This window comes from Myotis yumanensis, unplaced genomic scaffold (genome assembly GCF_028538775.1).
Source record: "Myotis yumanensis isolate MYYU_CA2020_CCGP unplaced genomic scaffold, mMyoYum1.0.hap1 SCAF_3, whole genome shotgun sequence".
Taxonomy (NCBI): domain Eukaryota; kingdom Metazoa; phylum Chordata; class Mammalia; order Chiroptera; family Vespertilionidae; genus Myotis; species Myotis yumanensis.
The window spans coordinates 69835921-69862854 of NW_027223754.1; positions in this window are offsets into that span (position 1 = coordinate 69835921).

Below are 26934 nucleotides of genomic sequence, written 5' to 3' on the forward strand. Positions count from 1 at the left end.
TGAGGGACCCCACTGGTGCACGAACCCGAGCACTGGGCCTCTACTGTATAGATAACTTTAGAACAGTGGTTCTCAACCTGTGGGTCGTGACCTCTTTGGCGGTCGAATGACCCTTTCACAGGGATCGCCTAAGACCATCCTGCATATCAGATATTTACATTACGATTCATAACAGTAGCAACATTACAGTTATGAAGTAGCAACGAAAAAAATTTTATGGTTGGGTCACAACATGAGCAACTGTACTTAAAGGGCCAGAAGGTTGAGAACCACTGCTTTAGAAGATAGGAAATAGCACATAGGTGATAGATTATGATCCATGATAAGCTTGGAATTAGAGAAATTTTATGTTTTTTAACAAACACTAAATGTAGACTATTAATGACATTTGGGAAGAAAGAAGTAACAAAATAGTGTTTAAATTACATATTAACATTCAAACGGAAGATTCTTAGAAAGGCAAAATAATCAATTTTTATAAACTTTAAATTATGTTCCCATAAAGATATTTTTACTCAAACTATATCAATTAGTTTTTTTTAGCTGGCTTAACACTTAGCTCATTCATTATCAGATTTATGATTCTAAAAAATTGCTAACTAATAGCTATAAAAAGAGACAATTTTTAGCATAAAATTGAATGCATGCTCTCTCTGGAAAGTTACTAAAATGGGTAGATAGTCTTTTCAGCTAATTAATTTCTGAAAATTACATCCTCATTTATCATCTGACAGGCTCGCAAAAACAATACATGCCCTTATGATCATAAGACTCAGTATTATATCTTTAAAAAATGCCTTTACACTAAAATTTTCTGGCAACAGCAATTTGTGCGGAGTCAAGCAGCATAACTGCGTGTGGGTTAGAGAAGCATACTTAAGATTTTTAAACTTTTGTAGTTCCTGCATTTCACTTACACATTTTATGATACTCCATAGTCTTAAAATACAAATATCTGTACATTAGCATAGTTACACTAAAAGACATACAAATTTTTTTTTCTTTCTAATTCTTCGTAATTAATCAAAAGTAATATAGGAGAATTTGTTTTTTCTTTTTTAATTACCTTTTTCATATTCACTTCTAACTAAAGAACATGTCCTTTCTTCCCTGTAGTCATGGTTTACCCAACAATTACTTAAGGGCCATTCAAAACTTGAAAAACATTCTAATTGATAGTCAACACAACACCCTTTTCCATAAGTAATAAGTAATAAGTAATCTTTCACTGCCCTACAAATATATTGACTACTGTAAGGATAATATGAGCAAATATAGATATTAAAATATAGATATTAAAATCTGAGAATGCTATGTCCTGCTACCAGGAAGTATAAAGAAAGTTCCATCATCTCCCATAAACGTCTTTGATTCTTCCATGTTTCTTTCCAATGATTAGAGTATAAACACCAAGAAATAAGAAATATCTTGTATAATTTTGCAAATCATCGCAAAACATAGACCAATAATATATAAATATCTTAAAGTGAATGGATTATCAGTATCTAAATTACCCAGTTGTTAATCTTAAAAGAATAATCTATATAATACTAATTAATTTAAAAAAGACGAATGGTGAGTAACACTGCTAACAAAAACTCTTCTTGAGTGGAAAAAAAAAAAACACAAGTAGGTCAAGCAATAAAACACTGGTGAGGAAGAGCACGTAAGTCCTTCTACAAATTATCTAATAGATCACAACATAGACCATAATATAATAATTGCAGAATTTAATTTTTATATTTTCTTTTAACTTTTCTAGTAAAATTGCTGGATTTTGGGTTTCTTCAACATCTAACTATCATTTAGTTATTCCAAAATATCTAGCTACATCTTTTGGAGAATTTGTCTAATTAAAGCATTCATTTAGGAAATATGTGAATAGTAATTTCTAAGAATATCAGCAGAAAGTATAAAACAGGCCATATTTCAGTCATGAACCTGTCACACTGACTGATCATGAGATAGGATGTGCAACTTTATGTGCAATGAACAAGATGACTTACATCTGACATCATGAAATAAGCTACTACATGGTCTTTAGTCAAACTCACTTAGGGATATAATTCTAGCCTTGAGAGTTAATATGTGTGATTGCCAAATTATAAAGAATCAGATTTTCTTTTCTTATTCAGAGAGCACTATTAATTATGATAGTCATTGTTTTCTCAGGGAAAAAAATGTAGCACCACATGTCTGTTAACACCCAAAGTAATCTATAACAGTTTCTCTTCCAGAGAAATAAGTCATATTTGCTAACTACTTCAGGTGTTAAACTTTTTAAGAAAGAACTCCAAATGGGGGTAAAGATGACAGTGCCTATCACCCCATAGATTAGGATACTGTAGCATAATTTGTGAGAACTTTTATGGTAAAATATATTTCAAAATTTCATTTTGAGGAGATTGGCTCTTGATTAACAATCTATGTGTGATTTCTCAGGTCTGCCCTTAGGCACTTGAAAAGGCATTACTTGGCAGGTTTCACAGGGAACAGCGGCCCTCTTCACACCAGCCTTGGTGCACAGCCCAGGCATTTTAATCTCTAAAGGGAGTTACAGTAAAGCACTCAGCCCCTCTAGCCGTTCATGCTCTTATGCACGTGCATTCTTCACCCAGGTGTCTTTAGTTCTAAGTCTCTTTACCTGATGCCTTCAGCCTCGTTTCTCTCCTTGGCCAAGGCCTCCGTATGTGGGGAGAAGAGGAAACCTGAAGAAAGATGTTCTCACTCTGATTCAGTACGCAGGTCAAATGGAAACAGCAAATCCAGTGTGAAAAATCTAGATTCTAAAGCCCTATAAAGATGTTAATTTGTAATCTTAACCTGTGTGGTGTTTCTACCTGCAGAGAACATGCATAATATATCAGAGAACTAGGATGTTTTAAATTAATAAATTTATATACATTTTGGATAGAAAAATTACAAAATGCATCACACTGTAATGGGGAATATTAAAATCACTCATATAAATCTGACAAATTCCATCTGTTATCATCATAGTTAGCTAGTTAATATTAATAACAGGAAGAGAGCACTGGGAGCTCCATGACTACACTTGCCCATGAGCAAGCTTGTTCTCTCTCCATAGCCATGTGGCTTTAAATAGTCACATGGCCTACGGCTGGATGAACCACACACACAATGGGCTGCAGCTGGCAACACAAGCTAAGCTAGGCAGATCAGATGTTGAACTAGACTGAACTTTAATATGGAGCAGAAACTATGGGAGGTGGCATTAATTCTGGCCTGCTGAAGACAAGATTGGACTTCTTCCAGGGCGAGACAGAGATGGGACTCTAGGGGGATATCCCTTAATTTTAAATCATCAATAAAACTTTCCATGAAATCCCATTCTCCTGTGGGGAGATTCAGAAAATTATTTTCCTTGCAGCATCCCAAAAACTCCACTACTACCAATAACACATCTATTTGTTGTGTATGCATATGTAAATACATAATATGTTTTACTGGATATATTTTGATTTAGAATAATATAGTTTTGTATTACCATGTTATTTAATTATTTTATCAAATATTTATAAGATGCTTTTAATCTGTCCATTTCCTACAAGTCATCCACAATTATTTAGAATGATAATCTTTAAACTGCAAAATAATATCCCAGCAGTTATACCAACCATAATATATTTATTTCCCAATTTAAAAATAAAGTTGATTTGACATTTACACATTATAAAAATATTAAACATTTATATCTAGTGCTATGTATCTAATTATTTAAACAGAAAATATTTCTATAAATAATAGGAAATATCATGAATATTTTTAATTCCTTAACATAATATTGCCAAATTACTTTATAAGAAGTTACACCAATTCAGAGTTCTCAAGGTGTCATAAAAATAATTTTTAAAAATTGCCAGAATATTTTTTATCTTGGCCGATTGCATATGTGCAAATGTTTATTTCATTTTTAATATCCATTCCTTTATTACTAATAATTTTATTGAAATATTAATGTGAAATATATTTGTATGACATATTAACTCATGTATTATTAACAGAACTCTTGGATTTATAAGATCTATTTATATGTCTTTTTTTTTCCCTCTTCTTTTTAATATTTGCCAACTTTACATTTTTTCCCTAGGTTTTTCTTGTTCCAGGCACCAGGAAATTACAGCTAATTATATGTTAACATATCCTCCAGATTATGTAAATATAATTCCACATTAAATGTACAAAACTGAATTAATTTTTTATTATGACTTTGAGCAAAATTCTAAATTTTATACTTTGAAGACTCTCACATATCCATCTATCACTGAGAAAACCTGAGTTTTGCCCATAATTTCTTCCTCTTCTTTATACTTTCTATCAGTTGATCAAACAATTTTGTTAACTATTTAAAACACCCTCTCTTATTTATCTTTTTGTCCCCATATTCATTTCAACTGTTAAGATTATGTTACAATTTCTTGCTTGGTAACTCTGCCAAGTATAATGTGTGCAAAAATCATAGCAGATGATTGATGAAAATTTGTCAATTTTATTAATAATCAAAATCTTCATGCATCTGGTCCCTCTTACAATTAAAAAAACATGATCGCATCAAACCTTTACATACATAAACATTAATTCCTTTCCAATGACATGTGGGTGCTATTCAATTTTTTGCAACACTTATATGGTCCGTTATTATTTTCCCACTGTTTATCCTCCAGTCTTATTCCTAAACACTCTGCCTCAACCACAATGTGATTTCTGTTAGTCTGAGAGTTTGCCATTTTTCTCACACCTGTCTTCACATTGCTGCACAGTGGGTCTAACCTGAATCTTTTTACCATCACTAGTGCTGTGTGTACTGAGGAACATTTATCTTCCCCACAGGGCCTGTTAGGAACCATAGTAGGTGCTCTGTGGGGTTGCATTTTCTGAATATATCCTTTCAAAATTGGAGTATTTCTAAGGTACCTAAGACACGCTAAGAAATATATGATAAATATTCATTGGGGAGCAGTATGGAAAAAAATATTGACATCAAAATAAAGGGAAAAACTCAGTCTGTTTTAAGTTCATTTCTGATGAGAAATAAAAACACAGATCTTGCAGAGACCCAGTCCCCACCTCTAGCCCTTCCTACTAGTATATCCTACCCTTGATTTGAAACTCTCATCTGTTGAAATTAAAGCATAATAACTATATAACTGAGAAACAATCCCAGAGAATCGGGGTAGGCACGAAGCGCCTGTGATCCATACAAGGGGAGACAAATCCCGGCAGCTAATTTAGGTTAATCACTCAATTTCAACCCAAACATTTGCATTTTAACACTTCATCGGCACTCACTACACATGTGTTAAATACATTAAACAGTTCATACGTGCAGTCACTACTATAGGGTCTAGGAACGGAATTTCTGATAAGACACACATAGCAGTGCCAATAAGACACACATAGCAGTGTCCTCAAGGATTTATTTCTTAGCGGGAGAGACTGTTAAACATATTAACGAATCACAAGACTATTTGAAGACGGGAAAGCCCTGAGAGAATACGAGTCCTGTGATTCATAAAAACACTTTATGGAGGGGAAAAAAAATATTTAATTTGAATTTTGAAAATCCGTTAGAAAAACTGAGTGTCTGGATGAAGAGGAGAAGGAACAAGAATCATCCAAGAGGAATTAAAAGGTGTGAAGACACTGAGCTAGGGTGGAGGCTGGCCATCCAGATGGCATCCCTGTGTGCCAGATGGAGATTCCACCTCAGAAAGTTCAAGGAGGCCATTAACAGGCTCTGTGTAGGGAGGTGAGATGAACTCATGTGTGGAAATTCACGTGATTGAAGGAAAACAAAGGTTGAGTCCATAGATTAGAGAATGGACAACCTAACACGAAACAAAAAATCAGGAAACAAAATTTTAGAAAATAAAGTAAGGTAGTGGCAAGGAAATGGAAAACGGATGTACGCAGGATTTTGATAGTAACATTAACACGGTTTGTGCTCAAAGATGTTACTTAGTAATCCTATCTCAGGCTCAGAATTCAATTTGGCTGGGTGAAAATTAAGTTATCCTTATTAATTGATAAAAATTATTTATTTACCCAAATATGAGTTCTTAGTAGAAAAAAAAAAAGCCTTTTTCTTCAAGAATAGAGTCAAATTGCTGGCGAGGATATGGAGAAAAGGGAACTAACTCTAGAGCACTGTTGGTGGGAACGCAGGAAAAGAGGATGGAGTTTCCTCAAAAAATTAAAAATGAAATCGCCTTGCCCTAGTGAGTGTGGCTCAGTTGCTTGGAATATTATCTCATACACTGAAAGGGGGCAGGTTGATTCCTGGTCAGGGCACGTACTCAGGTTGCAGGTCCAATCCTGGTTGTGGAGCATACAGAAGGCAACCATTTAATGTTTCTCTCTCACATCCGTGTCTCCCTCTCTCTGTCTGTGTCTCTGTCTGTCTGTCTATCTCTCTAAAGTCAATAAAAGAAAGAATTTTTAAAAATGGAACTGCCTTTTGACCCAGTGAGCCCACTTCTGGGAATATATCCTAAGAATCCTGAAACACCAATCAGAAAGAATATATGTATTGCTGTGTTCATTGCAGCATCATTTACAATCCGAAAACAGCCCAAATGCCCATAAGTAGATGAGTAGATAAAACAAACAAACAAAAAAAACCCACTATGGTACATTTACACAATGGAATACTATGCAGTTGTCAAAAAAAAGAAGGAACTCTTGCTTTGGCAACAGCATGGATGAACCTGGAGATTATTATGCTAAGCAAAATAAGCCAGACACAGATAAATACCATATGATCTCATTTATATGTGGAATCTAATGAACAAAATGTACTGACAAACAAAACAGAACCAGAAGCATGAATATAGGGAACAGACTGAGAGAGGTCAGAAGGGAAAGGAACTGGATTAAAGAAGGTGAAGATATTAGCCAAAGAACATACAGTATATGCATAACACATGGACACAGATAGCAGTGTGGTAATGACCAGAGGGAGGGGGCAGGGTCTGGGTACAGGTTGGTAAAGGAGTGGAAATGTGGGGACATCTGTTGTAGTGACAACAATAAATTTTTAAAAAGAGAATGGAGTCAAGTTGATGTTTATAGAAGATGGAAATACCCTTCTTTCCATATTGCTTTTCTAACATTTAAATTAGGAAATTTAAAAGGTTAAAAAATGTTTAGTCTCTCAAAGAAGGAGGAGGAGGTTATTCGCACGGGAATAGTTAACATCTAGCAAGAGAACTACTTTTTTCTGAGATGGTAAAAACAAAAGTTATATTAAAAAGGAGACACAAAATATCTATTCTTGTAGTGTGACATTCATACTAAATTCCCTATTTCCCAAAGTTGATGACAGAGCACTTAGAACAAATTCCAAATGATCAATATTTCTAGTCTCACATTTTATTTGTAATAGCTATTAAAGGGTCATGAAAGCTACTATTTGCCTCTGTGAGTCATTGTCTTTTTTCATTCTCCTTATCAAATCCACTGAGCCTTTGTTAGTAATGCCATTTTATATTGTCTGCTTTATTACTTTTAACATTTTATATATAAAAATATAGGTTCTACATTATGCTCTGTAGCAGCAAATTGCATATCCCTTTCTCTCCTTCCTTCCCCCTTCTCTCTTCCCCCATTCCCCTCCTTCTCTCCTTCATTTTTACTGTAATGGTCACCTAATAGATTTTTCATCTTCAATTGATTCTAAATCAGATGGATGCCTTTGTTTTAATGTAAAAATGATACTTTATTTGTAAACCAAAAAAAAATAATAATCCAACTCTATTATGTTATAAGCAGAACCATGGTACTCCAAACGTGCCTGTGTCCTAATCCCCATAACTTATGACAATGTAAGGTTAAATGCTATACTTGGAGACTGATAGACCATTCTCAGGGTCCATGATTTGCCAGTAGAACTCAGACACTATTATACTCATGGTCATAGTATATAACAGTGAAAGGATACAGATTAAATCAGCAAAAGGAAAGGTACATGGGGCAAAACAAAGGCCAGAAGAAACAAAGCACAAGGTTTCATTTGTCACCCCACCGGACACACTTAATTCTCCCCCTTATGATATATGACAACATATTTTAAGTGTTACAAAAAGGGGCAGCACACCTAAACTCTGGTTTCTGGTGGTTTTCTTGGGGGTCGCTCATATAGGTATGCAGTGCTTACATGATCCCATCAACTCATACTCTAGACTTCCAGACTAAAATCAGGGGTCTCTATAACACACATTAATAAACTGTAGAATCAGTATGTTGATATTCACAAATAACTTACTAGGATTATTATTGGAGATGCATTAAATCTATAGATCAAGTTGGACAGAACCGATATCTTGACAATATTCAACTTTTCTATGCATGAACATAAAATATCTATTTCTTCCTTCTTTGATTTTGTTCATCAGAGTTTTGTGATTTATCTTATGTAGATCTTGTTTATATTTTTTTTATTTATACCTAAACATTTTATGTTTTGGGTGTTAATGTATATAGCCAACACAATAGTGATGAAGAGCAATATTATTACATGTAAGTTATTCATTTATTTTTGAACACATAAAATGGTGTGATAAGAAAACTTAAATGACTAAAAAAAGTTGTTAATATAAACTATCTGAACAAACTGATACAATATGACCCGAGACCTCAGAAATATATGAACACACATGTGAGGTTGAATATATATGGGATCAGAAAATACTTCCCAGGAGCTGGACAAAGCTAGTCCTGAAAATGGGATTTTCTTGTTAATATGCAGGGTGTGTACGGCCCAGGTTGCAATACCTACTAAAAAGTCCAGTATCTTTCTTCAATGGCACATTTAAAGTCAAACAGCTCTCCTGTGATGATGACAATTACAAGCAGTCCAGTAAGTTTCAATCTCTTGTTTCCCAAAAATACTAAAACTAGACTCTTTAAAAAACCACCAAAGGTAAGTATAATCCCAAAATCTTATTCGTCAGTGTCTAGCTGACTTCCGTGACAATAGTGTACTCAAGGTACCATTCGCGGGCTACTTAAAAATAATTCATCCAGTTTTTCCTCTTGCTCAATTATTTCACTTCTATGGAAGCCACAGATAGAATTTACAATTATCAGCATTTTAGCCTCCAAGAGGAGCTTAGTATAAATCATTTGTTTTTCTTATGCCTTATCACTGTAAATTATAAGTTTGGTGTTTTTGTTTTTTTTTTGCCTCTAGCAACTTTTTATTTTATTTTGCAATGAATGAGGTAAGTGCTTGCTGTGATATGTGAGAATCCTAGATAATGGCATGTTTTTTTTTCTCCTAAGAACACTTTTTATATGATTAGATTTATTAACAGGCATACAATATATGGTTTGTTTCATGGACACTTTACCTAGAAATGATCTTTAATATCACTTACCAATCTCCTTTTTAAGGCATTATGTCTAAGTTAGCCACTAATATATGTGTTTCATCACTGTATGTGTCCTTGAGCCTCTCTGTATCATGCAGTTTAGTCCAGAGAATGTATAGGAATTTCCTCTAATTGAAACCTTCCTCTAATCTGCTATCTTGCTAGTAAAGGATTCACAGCACCGTGTCCACTGATGAGAATGTATTTATAGGAAACAATGTCTATCATCATGTTTCAGAACAAACTGATACAATATGACCCAGTTTATCAGCATGCATGTGTGGTGCTTTTTTGTTTGTTTGTTTGTTTGTTGCTGTTTTTTCTGAGAAAGGAACAAACCTGGCTGACATCTGACAAGTCTAAAGTAATGTACATGTGCTCCTCCATAGGATGCCTGTCAAAATCTCTCAAATATATTGGCTTCCTCCAGCCTTTTGTTTATAATTCCTTTAACATGAAGAAATCACAATAGTCTATACAATACTGCAGACAAACCAATGACTAGATACATTATTTCTTTTTTGGAGTTGTCTGCAGGTTTCACTTATCTCTAAATCCATCCACAGGGCAAACACTAGCACTTAACTTTCTCAATTTGAACTGCTTACTGTGTGTTTCCCACAAAAAAACCCAAACCTTTTTTTGTCAATGGAAGACAGGCAACTGTCTCAAGAATGTATATATCCTGATAATCTTATTCAAATTTACAAATACATACCTCTCAATCTCAAACATAAGAAAAACAAGTTTCCCCAAAATGAGAGCATCATAAAGTACAAGAGAAAGTATACAAATCTATGATTTTAAAGACATTGATAGGAATTTTAAGATGAAGTTGATTTTGTCGTTTAATAATTGCCCAGTGCTAGCAATTAAGTTTATGTTAACAGTGATAACGATAAAGCCATGTAAACAGAAGAATCTACCTCAATATTTTAACAGAAATGGAGCTAAAAGTTATTATTTTTTTATTTTACTCATGTTATTTTTTCTTTTATTAAATTGATTGGGGTGATATTATATAGGCTTAATTAAATTATGTAGGCTTCAATTGTACAATTTTATAACATGTTATCTATACATTAGACTGTGTGATCACCACCCAAACTCAAGTTTTCTTCCATCACCATATTTATGACACTCCTTTACCCTTTTCTAGCTTCCTCCCTCCCCCTTTCCCTCTAGTAACCATTGTACTGTTGTCTGTGTCTATGAGTTTTTGTTTCTTTGTTTGTCTTATTTGTTTTACATTTTATATCCCACATTATTGAAATTCTATGGCTCTTGATTTTCTTCCACCTGATTTATTTTTCTTAGCATGATATTCTCAAGATCCATCCATGTTGTTGGGAAAAAAATGGACAACAGATATATTTAAGGATGCTCACCTTCACTAGTTATTAGGGAAATTCAAATCAAAACCACAATTAGATGCTACCTCACACCTGTTAAAAAGCGTGTTATCAACAAGACAAGCAAGACAAGTAATACATTTTAGAAAGGGTGTAGAGAAAAAGGACAAACCCTCCTATACTGCTGGTGGGAATGTAAATTGGTACAACCACTATAGAAAACAGTATGGAGCTTCCTCAAAACATTAAGACTAGAGTTACCTTATGACCAAGGAATCCCTCTTCTGGGTATCTCCTCCCAAAATTTAAAAACATTCATTCATAAAGATATATGCACCTCTATGTTCATTGCAGCAATATTCACAGTGGCCAAGACATGGAGACAACCGAAGTGTCCTTCAATAGAGGATGAGATAAAAAAGATGTAAAATGTAATACTACTCAGCCATGAGGAAAGATTAAATAAAGGGGATTTTTAATTAAAAGCAACACATTTTCCACTTAAATCCTTATTAGGAGGTAGGAGTGGGGCTTTGTGTTTTAGTCCGTCAGGAAAATGATGTCATAGTGTGTTTACATAAAGGGCTATGACAGAGAAGCTCTTTTAAAGATGGTATGGTATTCCTTTTGATAAGTTGTATGAGTTCCTTACATATTTTTACAGAAGTATCATTGCCAATATGTTCTCCCACACAGCGGGCTCCCTTTTCATTTTGTTCATGATTTATTTTGCTGTGCAGAAGCTTTTTATTTTGATGTAGTCCTATTGATTTATTTTCTCTTTTGTTTCCCTTGCCCTAGAAGATGTTTTGGCAAACATATTGTTTTGGAAGATATCTAAGATTTTTCTGCCTTTGTTTCTTTTAAGATTTTTATGGTTTCACAACTTACATTTAGGTATTGTATCCATTTTGAGTTTATTCTTGTTTATGGTGTAAGTCGGGGGTCTAGTTTCTTTCTTTCTTTCTTTCTTTCTTTCTTTCTTTCTTTCTTTCTTTCTTTCTTTCTTTCTTTCTTCATTCCTGCCTTTCTTTTTTTTTCCATGTATCTGTCCAGTTTTCCCAACAGTATTTATTAAAGAGACTGTCTTTACTCCATTGTATGCTCTTACCAATCTTTTGTCAAATATTGAGTGTAATAGCTTGGGTCAATTTCTGGGGTCTCTGTTTTGTTCCATTGATCTATATGCCTATTCTTGTATCAGGACAGGCTGTTTTGATTACAGTGTCTTTGTAATATAATCTGGTATTGTGATCCCTCCAACTTGGTTCTGCTTCTCAAGATGGCTGTGGCTATTCAGGGTCTTTTTTGGTTCTCTATATGTAAATTTTTGGAATTTTTGTTCTAGATTTTTGAAATATGCCGTAGATGTTTTAATGGGGAGTGCATTGAATCTATAGATTGCTTTGGATAGTGTGAACATTTTAATGATGTTAATTCTACCAATCCATGAATACAGTATTTTCTTCCACTTGTCTATATCTCTTTTCCAATATCCTATACATTTCTGAGTAAAGGTCTTTTACCTTCTTGACTACGTTTATCCCTAAATATCTTATTTTGTTGTTGCAGTGGTAAATGGGATTGTTTTTACAAAAGGAAGATAAGCAATCCAATTAAAAAATGGGCAAAGGATTTGAATTGACACTTCTCCAAAGTGGACATACAGATGGCCAAGAGATGTATGAAAAAAATGCTCAAAGTCAATGCTCATCAAAGAGATGAAAATTAAAAGGACAATGAGGTGTCACCACACACCTGTCATCAACAAATCAACAAATGACAAGTGCCAGCCAGGATGTGGAGAAAACGGAACCGTAGTATACTGATGGGAATGCAAACTGGTATAGCCATTATAGAAAACTGTATGAAGTTTCATCAAAAAATTAAATATGGAACTGCTATTTGACCCAGTGATCCCACTGCTAGGACTATATCCTAAGAAACTGGAAATGCCAATCAGAAAGATATATACAACCCTATGTTTATAGCAGCACAATTTATGATAGCTAAGATCAGGAAACAGCCTAAATGCCCATAAGTGGATAAGTGGATAAAAAAGCTGTGGTGCATTTACACCATGGAATACTATGCAGCAGTAAAAAAGAAAGATCTCTTACCCTTTGAGACAGCATGGAGGGAAATGTAGAGTATTATGCTAAGCAAACTATGCCAGTCATAGAAAGATAAGTATCACATGATCTCATTCATATGTGGAATCTAAAGAACAAAATAAACTGATGAACAAAATAGATCCAGAGTGATAGAAGCATGGAACAGACAGTCAAATTTCAGAGGGAAGGTGGAGGTGGGTGGGTGGGCTGCAGGAAAAGATTAACCAAAGAACTTGTATGCATATATGCATAACCCATGGCCACAGTCAGTAATGTGGTGAAGGCCTGGGGCGGAGGGTGGGTGCAGGTTAGAAGGGGTCAATGGGGACAAAAAGGGGACATCTGTAATACTTTCAACAATAAATACTTTAAAAAATAAAAATAAGGATGGTATGGTTGTCTCGAATTCTTTCAAAATTTACCTTTTATTTACATTTTGAAATTGTTGTATTTAAACATCTCCAGTAAAAGGTAAAAGCCTTAATAAATTCAACCTAATGATGGGTAGAGTAAAATTGCAATGGCCAGTAGATTGGACCCATATGACATAGATGTTTTGTAGCATATGGTTTCCCAGATTTGTTGCTTTGCATCAGGAGGGCATGTAATGCACCTGTGTCCCTGAAAGTACTCTAGCAACTTGCTGATAGCTGTGATTTTTGGAAATTCCAGGAACCAAGGCTACATTGAGCAATCTTTCTTAGAATAGCTCAAATATTACTTCTGCTCATGAGACTATAAGTTTTTGTGTCCATATCCATAGAATGACAAATACTCAGGTGAAGATTGTACAATTCACCAACCTTTCCAGTTCTTTCTCAATTTCAGAATATTTAATTTATCAAGTTACATCAGGGTATTTACAATTATTTTTCTATTTAATTTAATATTTTGAATGTTTAACTACAAACTCCTTCGACCTTAGCTTTTTTCAGATATAATAAATGTAAGACATATATGCTACTATAGAAATAATGTAGAATATGATAAATACATGAGAAACGAACACTAATATGACTCCCAGCTGTATCAAGAAACAGTTTGGGTAGCAATTTATAAGATTTAAGTTTGTATCTTCCTTATCACATCCATAATCTCCTGACCTTATTGAGGCAAATAATTACCTTCACATGTAGGTTAATTATTTTGTTGCCTACTTATAGTTGTAGATTTTCTCTTACTTATTTCTCATGTAATTCTGTTTTTTTATATTAGAGAATGATTTAAGTTGTGTTTCTTTTTTTATCCTGAAATATTTTATGTAAGATTTGAATAATTAGATGAACTTGGTGATTAGTTAAAATGTTCCATTTTGAATAATCTTTTGACTCTTTTTGGAATTTTGTGGTTTCTTTGATATATTGGCTCACCATCATGCGGTCTAGTTTGCATGTTACTCCTTACATACAGAACTTTCATGTCTATAATTTCCAGAAGAAATTCCCTATGAAGAGCATGGGTGGACCAGACTGATCTGAAGGACAAGTTGAGCGATGATATAGGCCTATCATTTTCAAGCAACTCCATAGATATCCCTGGAGCTAAAATAGCTCAATTCATACTAAATTATCCCAGATTTAATATCTCTGATTCAATCAATGATCTGATATGTTTGATCAGGGAAACAATGATCTTGCATGAGTGGCTATTTGCAGCTGAAGCAAACCTTAAAGCTACTGAGAATTAAATCCTTTAGTCTGACAACACTCATAGCAGCTAGGACAAGCCATTCCTTTGTGGGTCAGGAATCTGTGCTCACCATATGTAGGTATAATGCTTTTCTTTTCCTTTGTTAGATTTTCTATAAGTCATCTTCTATCCCTTGACTCAATTTTTCAATTTTGTGTATATATAATGACAACTATTTTCCTTTATTTTTTAACTAGAATATATATTATATTTACATTAAATGATATTATTTACCTACTGGGGGACTGGTGCACAGATTCGTGCACCAGTGGTGGGGTCCCGCAACCTGACCTGCACCCTCTCACAATCAAGGACCCCTCAGGGGTTGTTGGACTGCCGATTTTGTCCTGGTCCCCACAGGCCAGGCCAAGGGACCCCACCAGTGCACAAATCCATGCACTGGGCCTCTACTATGTATATAAGATCTTTGGTTAATCTCTTCCTTCCCTCCCTCCTCCTCCCTTCCCTCTGAGATTCATCGGTCTGTTCCATGTTACCATGCCTGTGCATTGAATGTCTGCCTCCTGATGGTCAGTGCACATCATAGCTACTGGTCAAATGGTGGAATGGTTTAATGGTTGCTTAGGCTTTTATATAAATAGATATGAAATTTTTAAAAATTTCTTAATTTATGGTCTAGTTTTTAATAGTTGGAGTCTGAAATGACTTTTATTTTAAAGAATAGTTTATATATTTTTAGAGAAAGAGGAAGGGAGAAGAGGGAAACATTGATATGAGAGTATAACATTGATGAGCTGCCTCCTGCAGCCCCCCTACCAGGGATTAGGTCCACAACCTGGCCATGTGCTCTGACTGGGAATCCAACCAGCAACCTTTCAGTGCATAGGACAATACCCAACCAACTGAGCCACACTGGCCAGGGCGGAAATGACTTTTATTACCTTAATACTTAAAAAATATATTTTCACTGAATTAAAAATTTTAGGATGGCATTAATCATTTTTTTTAAGTTCATTAAAGATGGTATTCCACTGCTCATAGTTTTCATTGTTGCTCTAGGGAAGTCAATAAAGACTCTAACTGTTATTTTTTAAAAGTAATTTTATTATTCCTCACTACTCAAATTCTTTTAAGATTTTTCATTATTTTCTGTAGTACCAATAAGATGAATAAAGCATGAAATGTCTTTATAGTGTACTTACAGGGATCCCTAGGGTTTCTTTTTTTTTTTTTTTAATATATTTTATTGATTTTTTACAGAGAGGAAGGGAGAGAGATAGAGAGTTAGAAACATCGATGAGAGAGAAACATCGATCAGCTGTCTCCTGCACATCTCCCACTGGGGATGTGCCCGCAACTCAGGTACATGCCCTTGACCGGAATCGAACCCGGGACCCTTCAGTCCGCAGGCCGACGCTCTATCCACTGAGCCAAACCGGAAGGGTTTCTTAATGTTTGACTTTCTCTCCTGAGTTCCTTCCTTTTACTAAAGACTCTCCATCATTGGGTCAAATTTGCTTGTGTGCCAATCATCTCTACCTGTGTGTTTATATTATTACTATTATTAATTTTAAATATTATCTTATTGATTTCAGAGAGAAGAATGGAGAGGGAGAGTAAGATAGAAACAACAATGATGAGAGAGAATCACTGAATAGCTGCTACCTGCATCCCACCCCCCACTTGGGATCAAGCCCACAACCTGGGCATCAGCCATGACTGGAAATCTAACTGTGACCTCCTGATTCATAGGCCAATGCTCAATGACTGAGCCACACCCACTGGGCTATCATTATTATTTTTTAATGGTGAAAAAATGCACAACCATGAATGAGGTTATTCTCTTTGAGAGATGTAAAATGTGCTTCAACCAGTCTGGAATCACCTCAACTCAAGTGAAGGTTTGATTGTCCTTAGGACACAAAAGCTTTTAAAACCTAGACTTTTGCTTTTTTACTAAGATTATATTGTGCCTTTAACCCAGAGTAATACTCCTTTTGTGTAATGGGTCCTCTGTTAGAGTACCATTTTCTGAGACTTTGATTTTTGTCTTTTGGGGCTTTTTGCTTTTTCTTTTCCAACAAAAGATAAGTAAAGACATGCACTTAAGACCAAAAGCACTTTCTGGCTGTGTTGCTCTTTGGACATTAATATTTATTAGAATTTGGATGAGTATTTTTTTTTTTACTATCTTGTCAGTCCTATATTCTCTTAAAGAAGATTGTGAAATTGTATGTTACTCAACTTTCCCAATTAATATTCAGCAGGAAAGTTTCCCCAAATAGCCTAATCCACTATTTCTGGAAAAGGGAGATCACATATATAAATGAACAAAGGCAAATACATGGGTATTGATTATCAGTGTAACTTACTTTCAAGGCACAGAAGAGCAAAGGATTTACAGCCTCTCTAGTCAGAGATGAAACACTTCTCACTCTCTAGTGATATTTAAAAGCAAAGTTAAAATTTTCTTCTTGATGTGATTAACATGCAATTCCATTTTCCCAGTCAATCACGAGAGTTCTAAAAGATAGTTGCTTACTGTATACACAAGGCAGTGAAAGAAGTGTTTTGCATGTGCCTGACCTATTAAATGACAATAAGACAACTGCTGTTTTACTGTTCAATACTGGTGAAATATAGCCAATCATGGTATATTTTCTTTAATATAGAAGTACTTAAAGACACTGACATGAAAGTTTTAATTAAAACCTAATTGTTTGTGTAAAGGCTACTGTGTCCAAAATTAAAAGTGGCAACAATTCCACTCAGTAATAATATGCATTCATGCTGAAAAAGACTCTTTCTTTACAAATATAAGAGAACGCATATTCAGTAATTTCTCAAGTTTAAGATCATTCAGTCTTTTCAGTCTGAGACAACAAAGAAGCAAATGTGGAAACAAATTAACACATTGTAACTGAATTTGTTGCTCTTTAATGTCAAAACAGTATTCAGAGACTTTCACTGCTATCATTTGGATGCATCTGCTACAGGCATAAATGAAAGCATGGAATTATTTCAAGATGCATTTGCTGGTTGAATCTTACTCTATTAAATCTATTGCATATTCCTTTTCAAATCAAAGTCATTTTAAAGACAAATTTCAAATCTATTATCCATGGTAGAACTATAGATATTAAATGTTAATCACAACCAAAGAAATGTTTACAAAGGCTTCTTTCCAAAAGTACAATGTATTTTGTTTTTGCAATAAGTTGTCTATATTGATCTATTATTTGAATAATCAAAGTTAGGACACAGAATACTAAACTATACATTTCAAAGTCATTCTTAATAATATTTTGTATTAAGTAGTATTCATTCTTAATAAAAATAAACATACCCTTGTGAAATAACAGGGAATAATAATAATTCTTAAATTTACTTAAAATCACACAGTTTTAGTATGTTCCTTTTTGGAGAAAAGTCACTATTCATAATTTATGAGCTTGTTCAGTCAACCAACAAGAGTCAGATTGTTTTAGAATAAATTGTGAACTTGGATAATAAAGTAATCTCACTTTGCATTAGATCAAATTATAAATTTAATCTCTTGTGGTCAAGTGATCATAGAATGGTTCAATATTTCACATGAAATATCTGCCTATATTTTTCTTGCTATGTTCCACTCAATGTGTGTAGCCTTTACACTGAGTGTGAATATGGTATACTAGCCCTATATCAAAGTATTTTTGGAAATGATGATGACACTATTATTTTTTATGCTACATAATTTTACTTTAGAAGAAAACTATAATATTTGTAACCTCTAAATTGACTAGAAGACATTTTCTATATAAGTAGTGACTGTCTGAATTTGCTTTTTAGGACAAAGAAAACATTACTAAGTATTAATGATAAACTAGCTTTTATTCTAGTTTCATGAAAAGAATATATTCATTATAATTATTTTTTCTATTTTCTGTTTTATTTCAATGAAACAGATACACTGAATCAAAAAAATGTAAATATGTTTTTTATTGATTTTAGAGAGAAGAAGGGAGAGAGAGATAGAAGCATCAATGATGAGAGAGAATCATCAATCGGTTGCCCTTAATAGGGATCAAACCTACAACCCAGGCATATACTTTGAACAGGAATCCAGGAATTAAACTGGTTCATGGATCGATGCTCAACCACTTAGCCATGCTAGCTGGGGTGCATCAAACATTTTTAATTCAAAGTAAAGGCAATCTAAATTTTAGTTAATATTTTCTAAAAAGACAATGCATTCAAAACTTAAAACATATCGTTTTGATCATTTTTCACTTTATTTTCTAATTTCTTGTTCTTTTACAGGTTAAAATTTTTTTGTATGTGTGTCTCCACTTAGGAATAAAAATAGACACTAACTATTTGGGAATAAGTCTTCAACCCCACTGAGAAATTCTTCATAATGGCACCCAGCCTACACTGGCAAATTGAATCACACTGGGATGACTATGAGAAGCAGCCCTTCCATCAATTAGATGAATTTAATCTTTAAAGAAAAGCTCAGCTTGATAACCATTAAGTGCACCTTAAATGAAAACAAAGAGCACACCTTTTTGTCTCAGCAGAATTAATTCAAAATAGATTTTTAACAAAATGCATATGTCATAATTTGGGTTGGATGACATATGTAGGTAATCTGCTTAAACACTCATGGGCAATGCTTATGGACCATTAATTACACAGGTAGCCCTCACTATTCAAACTACTTTAAAACATTGTAGGTCTTTGTTACACATCATAAAACTAATTCTTTATGCTCTGAATGTAAGGCACACATTTAAAATAGTTACAGTGTGATAAAAAAAAGGAAGTAAAATAAGCATCATACCAAAAGAAAGAATTCCAGATTTTTAAAAAAAAAACATGGCTTTAATAGTTATATTGCTTTAAGATTTATGTTTTTATTTTATATTTATCATTTACTGGGCTATTTCTTATACATCCCAATTATTTAGACATTCTTTTCTACAGTTTCTGTGTTTTTACAGTAAAGAAAATCGTTCAGCTTTACTGAGGAAAAGAAGAAAATAACCCTGAGACTCGTCTATTCCCAACAAGATAAGGACCTAAGCTTGGTGGAACTGATAATCTACAAAGTGAGACTGTGCGATAAAAGTAAGAGTTGGCCTGAGTGGGATGGGTGAATTTCAATGCTTAATCGCAATATTAAATCTCTGAGCATGTGTGGGTTTATATGTGTGGAAATGGATGCACACCCCCCCCCTCCAAAATCTGGGATTCGGTTCACAAGCATTCTTATTTTAAATGTACATATTAAGTTAATTTTTTGCAAGCCTACCAAAGACTAGAACACTGCTATGTGCCAAATCAAATTAAAGTTCACATTTTCAAAAGGCCTTCTCCCGTCATTTCTATCAAAGTGCGGTTTCTTCCACAGCATGTGTTGCATACACAATGGCATCAGGCTTACTGCTGCTTATATTAGCTTAATGCGCAACTAGCCACTGCCATCTAGTAAAAATGACCTTTACACGTAAACTCTCTCCCGACACAGGCAACACATTGCAAGCAATCTATTTACACTACTAAATATTACTTAAAATAACTCAGATAATTCTCTTTTTCCTAAATCTTTATTATAATTCTGGAAAGTTTAGGAAGCACAGTGTGTCAAACATGGCATTTACTGGCAGGCACAGATAGCATTGATCGATAATAAAACATAATAGTAAATGAGATCGGAAGTAAAATATCTTGAGAATAGTTGGAAGCATACATTCATAAATATTATTAAATCTACCTCTTTGGTTTCATCATTTACCACTTCTTGAAATATAGTATGCCTCAGTTATAACGTTGCTATTTCAATATTGGTGATGATCTTTCACATGTATTTGAAGTTACAATAACTTTTCCTTTACTATACTAGTAGAATGGTTGCACATCTCCTTATCTCCCTAGTGAATCCTTATTTTTAAAAGATAGGCTTTAATGTTACTCCTTCAATGAAGTTTTGAATTTGTCTTCCAGGAATGAATTTTAAAACCCTGCACTATTTTCAATTATCATGTCATTCTAATAGTTCTTGATATGTTGCAATATAATTATTTGTTAACATGTTTCCTATCTATCATATTGCCTACCATCCAAGATATAAAAATTCCTTTCTACATTTACTATTTTTTTCTCAATCTGAGTCTCTCATTATTCTTTTTTTCTCCATTTTTCCCCAGGCTTCCACTGAATACTGTGGGCCATGCTCTATGATTTTAGATGAATGAAGTGATGCTATGAGAGGTAGTCAGTTTTATCAAGTGAATAGTTATCTTGTTTTTGTTGCATTCATTCTAAGAATATGAATGATTATAATATCCTCCAATGACACACATATTTTCTGTATCTGAACTATTCCTCTTGGTGAAAGGAATTATTCGGAATATAGTAAAAAGTGGAATAGGTAGATAAAACAGAAAGGTCAGTGAAAAAATATAAAAATGGAAGAATCAGAGTAAACCAAGCCTGCAGGTGTGCTCTGTATAACTGATGAATGTCATAAAGAGGAAGGAAACAGAATATGGTAGAAATGATTTGTGTGCTCAAGAGTCAATGTTTTCTATTTTCATGATGGTGAGGCTTTAATATTGTTCATCTTCCATTTCAGTTCTCAGGAAACACATAATGTAGTCTTAAACCATTGGTAGACCAGAGCTTACCCCTTTTTGTATCTTCCAGAGTTGGGTATGGGCATATCATTTGGCCCTACCAAAAAATGAAGTTAAAAAAATGTATTTTGGTTGTATATTTTTAAATCTATAGTTAACACTGTGAGCTAAGGCACCCATTCTTTGAGTATGAGGATAATTAGTCTGAACTGAACATATTAAGGATAACAAGAAAAAAAATGAATAAAATTCCCATTCCTTGATTACTTGGTTGAACCACTGACCTAATTAAACCTAAAGCAATTCTACTACCAGACTTTTCTAAATATTTAAAATTTTGTGCATAATTTATTAAAATATTTACTTCTGCCTGGTCGGTGGTTGGGTGTCGACCCATGAACCAGGGGTCAAGATTTGATTCCTGATCAGGGAACATGCTGGGTTTTGGGCTCGATCCCCTGTAGGGGGCATTCAGGAAGCAGGCAATTGATGATTCCCTCTCATCATTGATGTTTCTCTCTCTCTCACTCTCTCTGAAATCAATAAAAACATATTAAAAATATTTCCTCCTCCTTCCAGTTACTCCAATTAGATATATTTTAGACAACTTGATCTTGCCACACACATGAATGAAACTCTTCCTATTTTTATTTTCTTATGAGCTACAGTTTAGTTTTAATGTCTTGTGTTCAAGTTCAAAACTCTTCTGTCTAAATGTTTAATGTTCTGATAATTAATTTTATCTAATTCAATTCATCTACTATTATATTTGCAACAAAAATATCCTTATTGATACAAACTAGGAACAGTAACAGCACACAAACACACACATAAACACACACACATACACATTCCTAGAAACTCATGGTCTTTAAATATTCTTTGTGATTGGAAGGATAAAATGGGTAATTCATCTAAAATCTGCTCTCTCATTTACTTGACATTCTACTTCTTAATGATATTATGCCTTTTTATCATAATTTTTCCATTTTCATCACTACACAGTGTACTTTCTTTTCTACCATAACTATTTTAAAGACCATTTAATTGATTTATCACCCTGCATACTTACCACTCCTCCTATTTCAACAATTATCTAGTCATTAATTCTTTTTTACATCTACTTTTATTGTTGACAGTATTCCAGATGTCCCCCATTCTCTCCCTTTGCCTCCCTCCACCAGTTCCCAGCCCCACTTCAAGCCTTCACTGCACTATGGTCTGTGTCCATGGCCTGTGCATATATGCATATAAGTTATTTAGTTAACACCCACCCTCCCTTCCCTCTGAGATCTGTCAGTCTGTTAATTATTTAATCTAAAATGGACCTGCCAGGCTACACCACTTGACTTCATCTCTCTCTCTCTCTCTCTCTCTCTCTCGCTCCCTTCCTCCCTTCCTCCCTCCCTCCCTCTTTCATTATAAGTAACTAGAGGCCATATGCACGAAATTCATGCAAGAGTAGGCCTTCCTTCCCCCAGCTGCCAGCACTGGTTTCTCTCCGGCATTGGGAATCTGGGCTTCCCTTGCAGAGGGAGGCCCAGCCCACCTGCCACAGCCCACCGGTCAGTGGCCTGGGCCTCCCTCTGCGGGGCAATCATGGGGTGATGGCCAGGCCCATGACCAATTGCATCGTACCCACCTTGGCTGGCCTGGTGCCAGTGGGTGTCATAGCATGGTGCTGGATGGTCATCCAGATGGTCATTCTGCTGTTTGGCCGTTCGGTTGATTTGCATATTATGCTTTTATTATATAGGATTATAGAACCATGAAATATATTTGTTTCTTTCAAAGCACATAAATTACTTGCAATTAATTAGAGAGACTGTGTGTGTGTGTGTGTGTGTGTGTGTGTGAATTTTCCCTTTATCATCTCTTGAGGATAAGGACTAATCTATTTTTACTTCTCACTGTATCACCAGCACTGAGCACATCCCAGGTATATATTATATGAATTAATGTTGAAATATGCTTTATGAGAAACCAAGAATAAAACAGCTTCTTTGAATATAAAATTATGTCCTAAGGAAATAACACTCTATAAAATTAAAATACTTTGGGAAAATAAATTACTTATCTAGACACTGGTTTGAAATATGTAAAATATCAACTGTAGGATTAATTGGACCCTGATAAGAGTAGGGAATTTTGAATAAATGGAAAAGCCCCCAAATTCTTTTAATATATTCCCCATTCAGTAGCTAGTGCCTTCCATTAATTACAATTCAACAATCATTTTTTTATCTTTGAAAGTACATGACATTACAACAAAATTCAGTGACTGTATTGCTAACTAAATATGTAAATGACACATAAAAGTTGTATCTTCTTTGTTAAACTTTTTAGGACACAGCTCTGTCTGTACTGAAGATCAAAAATAATTTTCCTTCTGTGGCATTAGTCAATTATTTTTTGTGAATCCTGCAATGGCCGGCCAGGTTTTTTTCAGGCTACTGAAAAGCATACAATAAATTTTCAGCTAAGTCAAATAAGTAGGTAGGTTTTCATAAAAGGCATGTTTTTTATTAGTCTAATTCCTTTTGCTAATTTTGTTGTATTTATAGCTTGTTTTTACTTTTTTAATGTTAGTAACATATTATAAGCCACTTTTTGGAACAAAGAGTTCTTTCTTTAACAAACACAAACATGTTAACAAAAAAAATAAATAATGTAGGGTTACTGCATACATTAAACATATTGTGGCACAATTAGGAACCATATGCAATCATTCCCCTGGTGTTGACAGGAGGCATTAGGAGATGAGACAGTGTGTGTGGCTTGCACTCTGTGACAGTAACAGCATGTGCTCAGCTACTGAACCCAGAGAAGCGTCGTAGTAATTGGCATTTTACTCAAGAACACATGTGAGTGGTTGACCAACCATCATATCCAAAACCCCTTTTCACTCTGTTGCCTTCATAAACACAGTAAATGAATGACATATAAAAATTATTGTATCAATTCTTAGTGAAAAAGTATTATGAAAATTTTATAAAATAAATACATAACTTATGTTACTTTTTACATCTCTTTATTTCTTTTTTAAAAAATAATATTTAGCATTGAAAGTATTAGACATGTTCCCCTTTTTCTCCTATTGACCTGTTCTAGCCCACCATCCTCCCCACCGCAGGCCTTCACCACCCTATTGTCTGTGTCCATGGATTCTGCATATATGCATACAAGTTCTTTGGTTGATCTCTTCTCACCCATGCACCCACCCCCTCCTTTCCTTTTAGATTCAAGAGTCTATGACATGCTTCTATGTCTCTGGATCTAGTATTTTGTTCATCAGTTTATTTTATACATTAAGTTCCACATATGAATGAGATTATGTGATACGTATCTTTCTGATTGACTTATTTAGCTTAGCATAATACTCTCCAGGTCCCACCATGCTTTCTCAAAGGGTAAGAATTCCTTCTTTTTTACTGCTGCATAGTATTCCATTGTATAAATGTACCACAGCTTTTATATCCACTCACCTACTGATGGGCACTTGGCCTATTTCCAAATCTACTATTGTAAATTGTGCTGCTATGAACATAAGGGTGCATACATTCTTTCTGATTGACATTTCAGGTGCCCATTGTGTGGGAGAACATATTTGACAATTATACATCTGAGGATAAAGGGTTATTTTAGCAAGATATATAAGGAAATCATACAACTTAACAAAAGGAAGACAAACAATCTAATTAAAAAATGGGCAAAGGATCTAAATAGACACTTCTCCACAGTGGACATACAAATGTCCAAGAGACATGAAAAAATGCTCAAAGTCACTGATCATCAAGGAAAGATGTGAATTAAAATGACAATGAGGTATCAGCTCACACCTGTCAGAATGGCTACCATCAACAGGTCAACAAATGACAAGTGCTGGTGAGGATCTGGAGAAAAGGGAACCCTAGTACACTGCTGATGGGAATGCAGACTGGTGCAGCCATTATGAAAAACAGTATGGAGTTTCCTCAAAAAATGAAACATGGAACTGCGTTTGACACAGTGATCCCACTTCTAGGAATATATCCTAAGAAACCTGAAACATTTCTTTATTTCCTTTTTAAAAGAATCTTTATCATTAAACATATGTACCCCTTTCTTCCCCATTCACCCCTTCTAGTCCTTATAATTGGTTATTAAATCTTGCCCAGTTTTTTTTTTTTTTAAATATATTTTATTGATTTTTTACAGAGAGGAAGGGAAGGGAGAGAGATAGAGAGTTAGAAACATCGATGAGAGAGAAACATCGATCAGCTGCCTCCTGCACATCTCCCACTGGGGATGTGCCCGCAACCCAGGTACATGCCCTTGACCGGAATCGAACCCGGGACCCTTGCATCCGCAGGCCAACGCTCTAGCCACTGAGCCAAACCGGTTTCGGCAAATCTTGCCCAGTTTTAAAAAATATAATATTTTTGAATTATATTCAAACTTACCACAACATTTTATCTACTCTTTTGTCCTCTGTTGATTCAAGACCTTGTACTCTATTCTATAATCCTTGCTCAATTTTTAAAATCCCTACCTCACTGTGAACATTTCACTGAATTACAAATATAACCACCTAAACATAGATCTAACAGTGCCATTCCTCAATTCAAAGATCTTTTGTAACTTTCATTTGCTCATAGAAGACCTTTGGCCTAGTGGTCCCAAGCCCTCTTGGCTCTAGAGTCTCTAGACGCATCCTTTCTTTCTAATATTCCCTATGTTTCAAACAACAAGTCCAGCATTGATTTTCAAATATAGCCCTATCTTTTTTTTACCTGTATATTTATGCAAACTTTCAGCTTATCTTATTGCATCCCTCTAACTTGAAATTCTAGGGACTCTGATAAATAATGTAGGTATCACTTTCATGAAATCTTTTTGCCTAACTGTTAATAATGTCTTCTGGTATTCCACTTCAGCCATATCTTTGCAGCACCATCAGCTGGCTAGATTGTTTTATCTTTATGTTGTACTATTCTCACTTTTTAAAAACTAACTTCATTAAATAAGTGACCAGAGCTTATCCCATTTGTGTCTTCCAGAGTCTATAGTTTCTTATACACAATTAAAAAAAAATACAACATGCCGTAACCGGTTTGGCTCAGTGGATAGAGCGTCGGCCTGTGGACTGAAAGGTCCCAGGTTCGATTCCAGTCAAGGGCATTTACCTTGGTTGCAGGCACATCCCCAGTGGGGGGTGTGAAGGAGGCAGCTGGTCGATGTTTCTCTCTCATCAATGTTTCTGACTCTCTATCCCTCTCCCTTCCTCTCTGTAAAAAATCAATAAAATATATTTTAAAAAAAATACAACACATATTGAATTAATGGCTAGATACCTATGATAATTGATTACAATATTGGGAAATGTTAATGTATATTAATTGTATCTCAGGGGATGGTATACAGTTTTCGGATTGCTTACCTAAGATTTGAATTTAGGAGCATTTCAAAATAATATGAAACAAACAACACTTTGATTGGAAGAATATTAGGAAATTTTATTGACATACGTTGCCCCTAATACCAGGAGAGTCAAGGAATTATTTACAGAATGTAAGTGGTAAGATTTTATAAGTAACAAGGAATATAAGTTCTCCTCTCATCCATTTTTTCTTCTTCAAACACCAATATTAATGTAAAGGAAGAAATCCCTGTTAGAATCTTCTCAGGGACTATGTCACTTTTGATATTTTAGGATGAAAACCAAAGCTTATAGTTGAGATAATGCTCTTTAAAGCATTAAATAAAATGAATTTTACATAATGGGCAGCTGGCTTTTATCAGGGGAATAATGGAATAGAGGTAGTGA